This window comes from Onychomys torridus, chromosome 2 (genome assembly GCF_903995425.1).
Source record: "Onychomys torridus chromosome 2, mOncTor1.1, whole genome shotgun sequence".
NCBI classification, from domain to species: domain Eukaryota; kingdom Metazoa; phylum Chordata; class Mammalia; order Rodentia; family Cricetidae; genus Onychomys; species Onychomys torridus.
In genome coordinates, this window is record NC_050444.1 from 71,793,346 (window position 1) to 71,808,736 (window position 15,391).

Sequence of the window (15,391 nt, forward strand, 5' to 3'; positions counted from 1 at the left end):
AAATTAAAATTGGTAATTGTGAAGAAATATATGTTAATATCAGTATTCCTAAATAATTAGATAAAAAGTAAGTGAATTTAGAGGGCATTGGGAAAGTATAAACTTTTCAGTTGAGTACCAGCCTGATTTCTCTAGGATCTGTGACCCAAGTATATAGTGTCTTTGGAAACAAGGTCTTCCAATGGAGCTCTGTACAGTAACTAAGAGCATTGTCAGTACCTTGTAATATTTTGGGGGTCTAAGTAGTCTGATTCACCAATAACTTCAAAGGAGGTAGTCCATTCATGGAGTTGCGATTTTTATTTGTTATCCAAAAATGTCCAGTAGGGGCATTACTGCCCCATTTTAAAGTAACTTTCTTGCTTTGGGCATATGATGTTGAATATTATTAACTTTCACCTTTTATTCTTTAAAATCATTTTAGTCAAAATTAGTAAAAATAAATGGAATAACATACATCTAGGAGAATGTAAATTACATTATCATTCCCTGGCTTCATTGTTTGCCTTCTGCCCAAAGAGCAGCTGGACCTGCTGCACAGGTTAGCAACTCATTCATCCCAGAGCATCTCTTGGGGATGCTTGCCATCCTTAAGATGCCCTTCACATATGCCCTGGCCAGCAGGGTTTCAACAGGGGCAACCCACCTGTGGGAGCGAATGAAAGGAACAGGGGACACAACAGACGACAGAAAGGTAGGATTCTGATCAAGTTGCAAATTTTATTTTCCTCAGCAAGGCTTATATAGCACAGGAGGGGAGGGGGCAAGAAGGAGGAAAGGGGAAAGAGATGTGGAAGGGGTGCAAGATGTGGGAGATGTGCAGACCTTGCACCTGCAGGATGTTGGCTAAGGTCACTGGTCAGGGCCATTTGTTCTGTTGCTAGGCTACCTGACCATGGAATGTTCTTTACATTCAGTTGTCATGGCACCTGACTGTGGAATGTCTTCTTATCTTTAAGGGCCTCTGGTTAGTAAACAGGTGTACTGCTCTGGGAAAGGGCAGTGGTCCAGTGGTCTTATGACTTGTTCTCTGGCCTAGCTAGTACTTTTCCATGGTTCATGTTTGGTTCCTGACATCTTGGTCCCTGACTCACATAGTTTCATACTTTTACAATTCACTAATCATAATTCTAGTGCCTATTATTCAGAGAAATGTGTGTGTGTGTGTGTGTGTGTGTGTGTATGTGTGTGTGTGTGTGTATGTGTATGTGTATTTGTGTGAGGGTGAAATGTAATATCATAATCTGATTAGTCTATATGGTATGTATGCAAGATTGAGTTAATTGGCATATCCTACCCTGCAAATATTTATTATTTCAGTGTGTGGAAAACATTAAGAAAGTCATCTACAGTTTTGAAGTATGCACTTAACTTTTAGCTGTAGTTATGCTATTGAATTACAGATGACTAGATAATATTTCTCTAATGCAACTGGCTATTCCTTCACCTTTTCTTCACCAGAGTTTTCAGTTTCTGACAATTATTTTATTCTGAAACTTGTTTTTCACTAATGAGTAAAAATATATAGTATATTCTTTTTGTGCCTGGCTTCTTTGTACTAAACCTATTCCTAACCTGTGTTCTCACAAATAGCAAAATGTCCTTCTTTTTATTGATGGATAATAATATCCAGTGGATGTATTTTGTGTGTGTATCCATTGCTTCCTTTTAACATAACTTTTGTTTTCTTTAATGGGTTGGTAAGTGGTGGGATGACTATGTAGTGTATAAAAAGAGTTCTCAGAGCACAGACTATGAAGAACATAATAGTGCAGGAAAACACATAAGCATTAAAAACGTCTGAAGAAGTGCCTTAGAGGTTTTCTAAACTAGTCAGAAATACGGTAATTAGTGACTATTGAATTATACAAATTTACTGATACTGGAATCATGCCTCAAATTAAAAATTTGATGCCAACACATCTATACATTTCACTTTCAGTGGACAGTTTACTTGAACCTAGTGATTTTATTATACATTTTGTGTGAGTTCCAAACTTACAGAAATATTAACCATTCAAAGTACCTGAACCACAAAACCACAAGACAATGTTGAACAATTTTAAAATATTTTATTAATTAAAATTTTTTTCATACCTGTAGAGAATGTATCTTGATCATACTTACCCTCCATCCTCTTCCTCCAAATGCTTCCCACAACTTCTGTTTCCCAACCTGATAACTTACTGAGTTCAATTAATTCAGCCCATGTGATAATGGGTGTGGTCCCATCTTACATCATTCATTTTCTTTCTCTAATTATTATACCAGCCTTAAAATATACAAGTTTGTAAAACAAACCTATCGCATTTCTCAATATGAACATTAAAAGCATAAGGCATCTGCTTGGCCAGAAAGAATGAAGTGAGGCTAGGCTCTCCTTTTGATTGGTATTGCTAGGGCTTCTACTGCTGACAAAGGCCCCCCCTTGAGCCCATCTTCATTCTACCACTGTTGTGATTAGTAAGTCTTAGCCTAGAAAATCAGATCAGTCTTTCATGTTTAGAGTATATGATGTTGAATATTATCTACTTTCATCTTTTATTCTCTAAAATAACTTTACTCATGTATCTACCCTTTCTTTTCCCAGTGCCAATTACTAAAAAAAAATTGTAAGCCCCTAACAATCCTCCCCTTTGTGCATTATATTTCTTTGCTGTGAAGCTAAATTTTCATTAATTCTGAAAATGGATAAAAAAAAGAGAGACTACAATCTATTTTGAAAATTGATAGTGCTCATAGAAGAAGCATTTATTTTACAAAAATGAAACATAAGTCAGATAATAAATTAGAAGCATTAAAATAACTGTTGAGATGTTAGGTAGATGGTTGCTACAATTACAAATGTATTAAAATGATAAATAGACTGAAATGAAATGCCAGGTTTGTTTCTTTAAATAGATCAGTCTAGAAGAACAAGAAATTCTTAGGATTAAGAAACAGAAAGACTGACTTGAGAGCAGAGTGGAACCACAGACTCAAGCTAAGGGGCAGTACAGTAAAGTGAGGATCAGAGGATGATGAGGTAAACACACAACAAAACAGAAAGGTCTAAGTGGATCCTTTAGTGGGATAACACATAAATGCCTTCTCTTCTTCATTAACTGCATTTTTGGTTTTAACTTTCCACCACCATTAAAGACTGTATCAATAAGACAATATTAGAAACACTAATCTAGCAGAAAGCATTGATTTGATCATGTCTCACAAAAGCATACTTATAGGAACTAAGCTCTCAGGCAAACGGAAAAACTGTTTTGATATTTTGTTTCGAAGGCATTGGATTTGTCTTTAATAGAAAGCATTCTCATTCTGTATGCAAAGACAGACCAGAGTTTTAAATATCCTGATTACTTCAAAATCAAATAGATGGAGGTATCTTTATTATAATATTTGGCACTGTTTTGATAACAATAAGCTATAATGAAATGTGATGTGTAATAAAAAGATTAACTCTGAGGTTATTAAAAAATATGATTAAAAATCAAAACATGTTACAAAGACAACTTATTTGCCTTTAGTTCTTGGGTGTATTGATTTCAATGCTTCTAAATAGGCATTTAAGGAATCTTTTAAAAGGATAAGTGCAATTCATGTAAACATTTTTAAATATATTAAAACACATTTTGCACTCATTTTGTTACATTCCCCATTAAAATCAGAATCTTTACATTCATTTGTCTAAGAAGAGGAATAACTCTTGGTTATAATATACAGAACTTAAATTTTGAAAATAATTTTCAAATATGGATAACTTTACTAAAAACATTCATTTCTCTTTGAGTTAAAATTGTCTCCTGGTTTTTGCACTTAGACAATTATTGGTGATTTTCCCTGAGGCACAGAACAAAACAATCTTCCCCACCAAAAGAGTATGAGCAATTGTTCTACTTCCACAGTGGGCACTGTATTTCTGTGTAAGAGTTTTAATCTCACCAGGGTAGAACCGCCTTTTTAATTTCACTTTTTATTAAGTCAACTAATTTGTCACCTTAATTACTTTTGCCAGATCTTTTCACCTCTGTTATTTTCTATTGGATTGAGGTTAGACACAAGTCTTCTCATATTTAAGGACAAAGCAAAAAAAGGCTATGGGTAGTAACAGGGAGATACTCTTTCCAGTGTTGTAATAAAATGATCCAGAAAGAAATCTCCAGTATGGAAATAGAGATATACTACCAACTACTACAAACTTCTTTGTCTTTCACTTTGTTAAATCTATTTTTAATCAAAGTTGATTGATAAGATTATTCTCTTCCTCCCTCTTCTCTATGGTTTCTTCCTTCTTTTTTTTTTTAACCCTTTTAATTTTGTAGTTGGCAAAACATGATTGTCTAATTTAGTATTTTTTGAGGTCTTTTTCTAGTTTTAGCTTGGTGGTAATCTTCATGCTGGCTGAATGCCCATATAGATATTGCCCCATTTTCTTACTGTAGCTGTTCAGTGTAGAGAAAGGATTTCTTTCTGTCCACCTGAACTTCTGTGTGATGTGACATCTATAATGTTTTACACCACCTGAACTTCTCTGTTCAAAAATCAAGCCCTCTGCTTCTCAGCAAAAGGGGAAAAAGTTTCCTGTGAATGTGAGAATGTTCACTGGCTCCTTTTATGGGTTCTTGATTCTTCCAGAGAATGCAATGAGATTGGCCTTTGTTCTAGAATTTCTTTTCTCCTTTCCTTTCCTCTTTTTCTATCTCTTTTCACTACTCACCTGATTTTTCTTTCAATGTGTTTTTCAAGCCAGGCTCTCACTCTATTTCTAATGCTAGTCTTGAACTTTGAGTGATCTTGCCTTAGACTTTAAAGTCATGGAACTGTAGAGACACATAATCATGCCAAAGGCCTGCTTCCGAGGGGGTTCAGGTCCCAAAGAGGATGTTTGGAGTCCGTGTTGGAGGAGAAGGAGATGGACATGATCTGAAGGTGAATCAGGATGGCGGTCAGCAGCATTTAATTGCAAAAAGACTACACCTTTTATAATCTGTAGTTGCACATAGGATGAAATGGGAGAAAAGGGATATGTGATCTGTCTGGCATGTGGCTTAAAATTAGGGATTGAGGAAGTTATCCTTAACTGTGACAATAGGCACCAGTCATATGTTAATGAAAGGGCCATAAATTCCTGTTGCTAGAAATAAGGAGAATGACTGCTTTAGCAAGCAGTGATTTTCCTCAAGCCCCTCCCTGCTGGAATGGAGACTATATCCAAATGCCTGACGGACTTTTGAGGACCAGACACTGTACTACAAATTCCTAGTCTAACGAAATGGGCTTGTTCCCTTCACAACACTCCTAAAAGGGAAGGTCCTGATGTTTTACTCTTCTCCCATTATATTGTACCATTCTGATTTCTCTGTATTTATCAACTGAACTCTTGCCCTTAATGGCCTCAGGCTTGGGATAATTGTAGACATTCCATACTTTGCATCAGGTGTATCTAGTAAATCTCTACCTTTCTGGTTCTTGGTGTAATTAGGAGGGCACAATGGAATTCCTGGTTCCATAGTGGTGGGGATTTTTTTTTCCAAAGAATTATTTTGTTTACAGAGGCTACCATTGTATATATTTTTATTCTTTACCAAAGCCCACCTAAAATTTCCCAAAGGCAAAGGTATTAATATTGAGAATCATTAAAAATGAAAGTAAAAAGATACTGGAGAAATGTGGTCTGCAACGTTGAAATGCCAGAACTTTGCCAGGCAGCAATGGTTGCCATGAGGTCCACACCATAACTGAAATCAGCTATGCCATGGCCAAGGAAGAAACTTCTAAATAGTCCATTTATCACAGGAGAAATCATGAATTTGACAAAATATTTAGAACTAAATATTTTCAGAGAAACAGTTTATCCAAATTCATGGACACACTTAAAGTTGTGTAAAGGAAAACTCCAACTGTTGAAGAATGACTTATAATAGGAAAACAGTTGTAGTATATAAACTCAGTCTTCTAAAAGTCATTTCAGGGTCTATATCTATAGCATCTTGAATGCTCTCAGTCACATCTTAAAGCTATTTTAGTGATATACACAAATGTACATAATTAAAAGTAATGAAGACAAATCCAAAAGAATAGAGAAAGGAAGTAAGAGATCGGAATTAAATCTCAAATAATCAATTCAAAGAATCACTAGCTTGAAAGTTGAAAATACTTGCATAAATTGAGTAACATATATATATGTATGCATATATACAAATATATAAGATGAACAACGTGCATAGGGTAGAGGTTTATTGTGTTTAAGTTAGTGGTTTTGCAAGAGCTTGACCAGTACCTAACACTTAAGGAAGTCTTGGGAATCTGTGGTTATCACTGGCAGGAAGAGAAGTATACTGTCATTTAGTGGCAATAAGTGAGGCATTCACAGGTCATTTCTACAGTGAAAAAAGTATGACTCAAAGTGTCAACAGTGAAAATATTGAGAATCTGATCAAAGTTGGAGTTTTCAAAAAAAAAACCCTAAGGAAGGAAATAAGAGTTGAGAACCCAAGGATCCTAGAGTGATATTTAACAGTTTCAATGTAAAATTTCTGTAAGAAATGGTAATTTTAATGGCAAAATTAGGAGCCAGACTGAGGACCAGACTTGAATTGAAACAAGGCCCATTGGTGAACATAAACAGAAATTCCAAAGGGAAGAAATAGTAATGGCTAGCAATCACATAAAGCCAAGCTTTACATCTGTAGCTATCAGGGAAATGAAAATTAAACTGATTTTAGGATCACATCCCACATCCATCAGTGTGGACATCATCATTTGGAACACAAATGAGGACAGATGCTGGCATGGATGTGGCAATAGGGGAGCTCTTATAGACTGGGTGGATACAAGTAAATGCATTGACTTTGGAAATCAGCATGGAGATCTTTTAAAAAGTTAGAAATGGAACTCTTATAGGACTCTGCTATATAACTCATGACCATATATGCAAAGGACTTTATGTCCTAATACAGAGAAATTCACACATTGATGTGTATAGCTACTCTATTCATAATTGTGATGAAATGGAACCAACCTAGATGCCCTGCAATAAATGAATGAATAAGAAAAGTATGGTCAAACATATGATGTAATATTAGTTTCCTGTTAAAAAATAAAATTCTTAGGTAAATGGACAGAACAGGAAGAAAAGACTGGGTGAGGTAATTCATGCACAGAAAGATAAATGTTATAAGTTCTTTCTCTTATGTGGACCCTGAGTTCATACTTTTTGCTTTTCTGGTTTAACTGGAAGTACAAGTATAAGCCAGAAAAGTTGCAAAAGGACTTTTGAGAAAAATAATTAATTTTAAAAAATATTCATCTTCCTGTTCTCTTTGAGAAAGTCTAATGAGATGGATCAGTTAGTAAATTAAGGATCTGAGATAGATCACCAAAATTTAAGCAAAAATCTGAGCATCGCATCATGCATTTCTACCTTCAAATAAGGTGGTAGAGATAGGCACATGCCTGGAGTTAACCGACAATCTGTTCTAGCTGATTCGGTGATCTTCATGTTCTGCCATTATTAAGCACACACAATAGGTCTGCTTCAAAAGTGGTCAAGAATATTAGATGACATTTATTGATGTTAAAACTTTTACAGTGTTCATTTGCAAAAAAAAAAAAAATCTATTATAGTTTCTAATCTCTCCAAATGTCAAGGTGACTTCCAAACCTCCAATTCAATAAATGAAATAAATGAACTCTAAATTATAGCAATGTTTAATATGTCTAGAAACAAAAACAAATGCTGATACAATTATCTCTAATTCTTTGATGTGATTGATAACATGCTCAAACAACTCTGTTCTCTACAAAGCAAGTTCAAGTTGCTCATTGGAATTCTAATAATTCTTAAGCAAGACATGGCAGCTTTTAAATATTTTTCATTGTTAATCAAAAATTGCTACAAAAATTTGACTTTGATATGTACTTTTAAAATTATTTAAAATTATTCTAAATGTATGTCAGTATTTTTGGTTTCCGATATTCTTGAATTCAGGAAGGTAGTTTGGAAATAAAATCCTTGGCTTATTCATACAAAATTCCCTATGATGTGTTGACTTGAAAACCTTGTGAGATAAACAATACATCTTAAGAGTCCATTCACTGTGTACAAGAACATTCGTAATACAAGATGGAAGAAAAGATATCCAATTTTTTAGACTGTTTAAGATGTCAATTCTTATTTGTTGGTGAAGATTATGGACCATTGAGTCAGATTTTACTGGGAACTATACTTGAGCTCTTAAATGGGTGTTTATTCATTCAACAAAAAAATCCCTGCTTATGAGGAACTGGTCTGCAAATTTTCATTCCAAGTGTTTGGCTTATATAATATTTTGTTTTGTAAAGTGAAAGTGTGGTAATACCATCTACCTCCAGGATAAGATGACTACGAAACACACACTATTGAAACAAAGGCAAAGGGCCAATGAAATGTGGACTAGACTCTTCCCTCTTCTTCAATCTGTGACCAAATATACGAATATCAAAGGCCTTCTTTCCTTCTTAAAAAGCAGTTATGTATAGCATACAAGTTTTACATTAGGACATTCATATAATTATTAAACAATGAATCTCATAGTTCTGACCCCTGAAAAAGTTGTATGAAAATAGTTTAACACCATGTAGTCCTTTATTTAACCTTGTGAACTAGCTTATTTTCCAAATGCACAACAAATACGAAGAGAGTTCCTTTGTGTGACAACACAGATTGCCAGCAATAACCATGACCATAACAGCTCCATGCCAACCTTCATCATTCTCTGATATCAAGCTGCCTAAACTCCTAATGCCTCCTACTGTATATTTCTGTTGCACACCATGATGAGTTAATTTTTAGCTAGTTGAATTTTTTAGGAACCTAATAAATAATTTGATTGATGTAAAAAAGTTTCTGTGTGCACACTTTCCTCTTAGGTCTCTTCCTGAATTCATACTAATTTTAACTCTATACTCTCTAAAGACCACCCTTCATTTCACTGCTCCATCTGTACCAGAATAAAAATGCCCCCAGTTTACATTTAATTGAGGAGAGAGGATATCTATCACTCCCTTATTTCGGTACTATGAAGATGCACTTAATTACTGCTAGAGTAAATATGGATATTATTCCTGAAGGTAATTTTTAATCAAATGTGCAGAAACATGAGCTCTAACTACTGTGACTCTGCCATTAATAATTAATAAATACTTAGGTATTATTACAGTGCACCTCCTACATAACATTCAAGTCCATATCCTTCCCTTTCAACAACATGATACAAACCATAAAAGTCTGCTCTGTCCTACTTTGTAACTTCCCTGTGTCAAGCCTGTCAGCAGAAAGTTCTTCCTGTGTATAAGTTTACAATTTTCCTTTAATTACGTATTTTTGAAAAAGTATATAATCACAAAAAATCAGCATGCTTTATTTATTTTATGTAATGCTAGATCATTCTCACAGATATTTTAAAATTTCTGTATTTGTCTTACTATTATGCAGTTTAGATTGTTTCCATGATTTTTTACACTCCTTTTCATTTTGCAATGAAAATTAGTATACCAGAAGCCTATGTTATTAAAATAATGGTTATCATATAAGATAAAAGATAATTGATCTGGTCAATATAAGTTTTAGTAATATTTTATTTATATCTTTAACATCTCTCTTTATCTCTTTCTCGTGTGTGTGTGTGTGTGTGTGTGTGTGTGTGTGTGTGTATGTGTATGTGAGGTATATGTGCATTTGATGTGTATGTGAGTATAGTAATACCCATTAGAAGTAAGAAGATACCTTTTGAGAGTCAGTTTTCACCTTCCTAAGTTCTATGAGCTATTTGGCACAGGAGTTTTCGAACATGTCTCGTGGTGTCCACCTCTTCCTTCATCTCTGCCTGACTCTTATAATAGGAGTACTTGGATTGCAGATTTTACATGGGTTCTGGGGATCTGTTTTCACCCATCTTACCATACTAGTTGATCAGCATATTAGAAGAAGATATTGAATATAACAACATAGAACACTCAAGAACGATCTGTGACATCTACTATGTCACAGAATAAAAGGTAACACTCACCTTATATTTCCTGGCTAATAAAGCAACACGTGTTCTCTGCTCTTTTTAAGTTGAGTGTGTAGATTGAATTTGCCAGTTGGCAGCAAGGCAGAGAAAGGCAAACCGGAAAGCTAAATCATCTTCAAACCTCTGTAAATGAAATATCGAAGTCAATTTTCACTTTAGAGTTACTATTATAAAGAGTAATTATTATATTTCAAGGTGGACATAGCATTAAAACAACAACTAATGACTCGTTATTATAAAATAGATTGATGAATCAACTCCTACAAGAGATGCTTTTAATTACTATAGATATTGATTAACACAGAGACCCACAACTGGCCAAGATATAAAGAATAAAAACTGAATAATTCCCAAATATATATATATATATATATATATATATATTCCATTTCATACATATATCTTGAACCTCTTTCTCCCAAAACTAGGGAAATTATTGCAGAACAAGGGTCAGAAAAATTTTAATGGCTATGACCAGTCAATGACTACAAGGAAATGATGTCTTCTGCATGCAATAGGGCACCTGAAAAATAATTGAATTCACAGTGGTTGTGACATCATGCCCAAGACATGTGCATACTTAAGCCAGACCAAATTCCACAAATTTCCCATCCCCACCTGAGGTACTATTGACAATTGGTAGCTGCTGGAAGAGGAAGAGCTAGGGTTCTTTACAGTTTTAGCCCCTTGCTGCACTCCAGTGGAAGGTTACAAATATCCAAGAATATTTGGGCAGCATAATTAGTCTTAAGTTTTAAAGATTACAAAGAAAAAGGACACAAAGTTGAGCAGATAGGAAAGGTGAGACAGATTTTGGATAAGTTGGAAGATGGGTTGAATACCATCAAAATTGGCAAATAGGTTTTATGAAGTTATCAAAGAATTTATTGTAATAAAAAAAAACAGTAACATTATGGTACTCCATGGAATAAAAGAATTCTAGCAATAAGCAACATAAAGAATCTCTTCTGGCCAGGCAGTGGTGCCACACGCCTATAATCCCAGCACTTGGGAGACAATGCAGGCAGATCTTTGTGAGTTCAAGGCCAGCTTGCTCTCCAAAGGAGTTCCAGGAAAGGAACAAAGCTACACAGAGAAACCCTGTCTCAAAAACAAAACAAAACAAAACAATAAAACCAAAAACAAAAACAAAAACTCTTCCATAGTGAGATTAATTTACTTTAAAGCTACATGCAATAAATAAAATCCAGGCTTCCAGGTTGACATTCACAGTCCTCTAGAAGGAAATGCAAAACTTATTGCTGGGATTAAAAATAAAGTTTCTATTTCTTTTTTTTTCCTTTTTTAAATTTTATTATATTTGTGTTTTAATTTTACACATCAGCCATGGGTTCCCCTGTCCTCCCCCCTCCCGCCGCTGCCCCTACCTTCCCCTCATCCCTTCCCCTCCATTCCCATCTCATCCAGGGCCAAGGCTCCCCTGGGGATTCATTTAAACCTGGTGGATTCAGTACAGGCAGGTCCAGTCCCCTCCTTCCAGGCTGAGTTGTCAAGAAAGAGGAAGGACTGTAAGAGCATGAATTGTTGAGACCAAGATTGGAGAGACACAGGAACAAATAGCCAAATGAATGGAAGCCCATGAATTATGAACCAATGCCTGTGGAGCCCCCAGCTGTATCAGGTCCTCTGGATAAGTGAGACATTGAATAGCTTGAACTGTTTGGGAGGCACCCAGGCTGTGGGTCCTGGACCTGTCCTTAGTGTGCGAGCTGGCTGTTTGGAAGCTTGAGCTTACACAGGGACACTTTGCTCAGCCAAGAATGTTTCTATTTCTGAATTATAAAAGATCTTAGAAATAGCCAGATACTCAGTAGTGCAACAATAGTTTCCTAAGATGTGGGTAATATGGTTTTAACCATAAAATAAGGTAACCTGACTTATATTCTAGATTATTATAGTAATACATTAATAGAAAATTATGAGAAGTCATTGCTCGAAATCATGTTCTTGGTTGGGAAAAATGAGTGGGTGAAGGCACTTGCTGTCAAAGCTAACACTGTTGTCTCTCTCCTGATAACCACATGGAGGAAGAAAGATCCCCAAAAGTTGTTCTCCCAACTCTACCTATCTCCTGCGGCATGTACACCACTGTGTGTCATATACATATGCTCAAACACATACATTCCCCAAAAATATAAAATAAATCTCTTTCCTTTTTCAAATAAAAGTTGTGCTTGTGGTATCATTTTTGCTATATTTTTCCTTATGGGGAGATTCCTGAACCATAATTAACTTTTAGTATAAGCATTGGATGTTCTCAATGCACACTTATGGAGATATGCTTTTTGTAGCATTTAACATGACATCAAGGACAAGTTGGATGGTATATTTTCTAGAAAAACAATAGCACATCAACGTAGCATCAGTAAAGGTTAATACTGAAGAAATTAACTATTGTTCCTAAACACCTGGAGCTTCAGAGTTCACTGAAGTTGCCATCAATTATAAATTACCTGGAAAGAAATAGGAAAATTCTGATAAAGCTGCCCCCATTTGGCAGGTGATGTATGTTTCTGTGTTTGTTCTTTAAAAAAGTGTGGAAAAAAAATGACATTTTTCTTAGTGCAATCAACGTAAGTCTAAAAGGTATAAACTGATCCTACAAATGTGATTTTTATTTAGCAGATAGGGAGGAGAGCTTCCAAGCTGCCTCACACACATACTTTTTAAGAAATCAAGATTCCTAATTTTCTACATGTTGTCTCAGTAAAGGAGGACAAATAAGAGATAGTTTCAATGTCTGTATTTTCATTCTCCTATATTTCTTCCAATTTCCTTGTCAAAGAAGTCATACATTAGGATGGACTTCCAGCCCTCTGCTGCAGGGAGAAGTTTCTGTCCTGCCAGCAACTCCCAAATACTTGGCAGATGCTTCTTTAAAAAACTGACTCAGAGGCTTAATTTTACTTACAAATACTCAGCTGGTAACTAAGGCTTATTATTAACTAGCTCTTCCACTAAAATTAACCCATAATTCTTATCTATGTTTAGCCATGTGGCTTGGCACCTTTTCTCAGTGAGGCATTCTCATCTTGCTTCTTCGGCATCTGGCTAGCCATTCCTGACTCCGCCCTTCCAATTCCCAGAATTCTCCTTGTCTGGTCACCCAGCCTATACTTCCTGCCTTGCCAATACTGGCCAATCAGCGTTTTATTAAATCAATAGGCGTGACAAATCATTTTGGTGTACAAGAGCATTATCCTAAAGCACTCTACTTGGTTGCAATGTCTTTCTGGATAAATGCTAAGCAGATAGCAATAGATCAAACTCAGAGGTATAGCTCAAACTACTATAGAAGAGCTTTCAGTATTGTAGTAGACAGCATTGAGCTATGCAGAATTACTCTGTGTTTATTTTTCTTACCCTTCACCCAATAAGACAGTCTCAGTGTATTTTCTGTTGTAATAGGCTCAATATAAAGAAAGAACATTTTATTTTCACTCTATGATTCCTTTTATTCTTCCAAGGTATTGTGTGTCTCTCTGTTCAAATGTCATATTTTAACACTTCTGTATTATTGCTTAGACTAGTAAAATAACTTCTACTGTACTTATAAAATGCCCTCTTTATTCTTTGATCTTTCCAGCTTCAGTCGGACAGGCACGGAGGCTCTTCTGGAAGGATCACCACGATTGCCCTGTTGGGTGATGGCGGCACCAGGAAGACAATGTTTGTGAAGCTCCACTTGATGGGCAAGTTCAAGAAGTATGTAGCCACCCTAGGTGTGGAGGTGCTCATCTTCCATACCAACAGAGGGCCCATCAAGTTCAACATGTGGGACACATCGGGCCAGGAGAAGTCCTGAGGTCTGGGCAATGACTACTACAGCCAAGCCCAGTGTGCCATTCTAATGTTTGATGGAACATCAAGAGTCACTTACTTTTGGTTCATAATTCATGTGTTTCCATTACTTTGGCTATTTGTCCCTGTGCTTTTCCAATCTTGGTCTCAACAATTCACACTCTTTCAGTCCCTCCTCTTTCTCCAAAATTGGACTCCTGGAGCTCCAGCTGGGGCCTGGCCTAGGATCTCTGCATCCACTTCCATCAGTTATTGGATGAGAGTTCTAGCACGACAGTTAGGGTGTTTGGCCATCTGATCACCAGACTAGGTCAGATCTTGAACTGTTTGGGAGTCACTGAGGCAGTGGGACCCGGACCTATCCTTAGTGCATGAGCTGGCTGTTTGGAACCTTGGGCTTACACAGGGACACTTTGCTCAGCCTGGAAGGAGGGGACTGGACCTGCCTGTACTGAATCCACCAGGTTGAATTGAATCCCCAGGGGAGCCTTGGCCCTGGAGGAGATGGGAATGGAGGGAAGGGACTGGCGGAAAGGTGGGGCCGGGATTGGGAAGGAGGAGGACAGGAGAACCCATGGCTGATATGTAAAATTAAAACACAAATATAATAATAAAACTAATGAGAGTCACTTACAAGAATGTACCTAACTAACATAGAGATCTGGTGTGTGTGTGTATAAACATCCTCATTGTATTGTGTGGCAATAAAGTGGGTATTAAGGACAGAAAAGTAAAGGCAAAATCTATTGTCTTCCACAGAAAGAAGAACCTTCAGTACTATGATATTTCTGCCAAAAGTAACCACAACTTTGAAAAGCCTTTCCTCTGGCTTTCAAGAAAGCTCATTGGAGATCCTAATTTAGAGTTGCTGCCATGCCTGCTCTCACCCCTTCTAAGGTGGGCATGGATGCAGCTTTGGCAGCACAGTATGAGCATGATTTCGAGGTTGCTCAAACGACTGCCCTCCCGGACAAGGATGATGACCTGTGAGAACGTGGAACTGGAGCCCTGGGTCAGAAGTCTAGTTTTATAGGCAACTCTTCTGTGACGTCAGCGGTGCAGCGTGTGAAGCACCTTATTTAGCTAAGCAGGTGGTGTACTTCATTGGGATGCTGAAGGAGATGAATCGGCTTCAGAGTGAACGTGGCAGTTAAAACATACCTTCATTCTTTTTGGACTTGCATAGTTAGCTGTTTGGAACACAGTTGTTTCCTTCCTGAATTTCAAAAATAAGAATGCTACAGATACATCACACTATTCAGTCAGTGGTGACATCTTGTTTGTTACTGTCATTCCCATTCTTTTTGTTTAGAATCAGAATAAAGTTGTATTTCAAATAACCTAAAAAAATTCTTCTTTCAATACAAATTAAAGATTTTTTTTCATCTTTAGGTGTCTTTCAAATATGTTTTGGCATATGCAACATCATTAGGTTGTTCACTAGATGAATTTTTTCTCAGTCCTTACATTATAATTAAGTAGACTTGGTTTTGTATCATATGCTCCCCTTGAGTTTTGAT

General features: G+C 36.3%; 1 pseudogene; it reads left to right on the plus strand.

The window, feature by feature from the left end:
- The first annotated feature begins 658 nt into the window (after positions 1 to 658).
- LOC118577885 lies at positions 659 to 14,861 on the plus strand (annotated as a pseudogene).
- Positions 14,862 to 15,391: the final 530 nt, after the last annotated feature.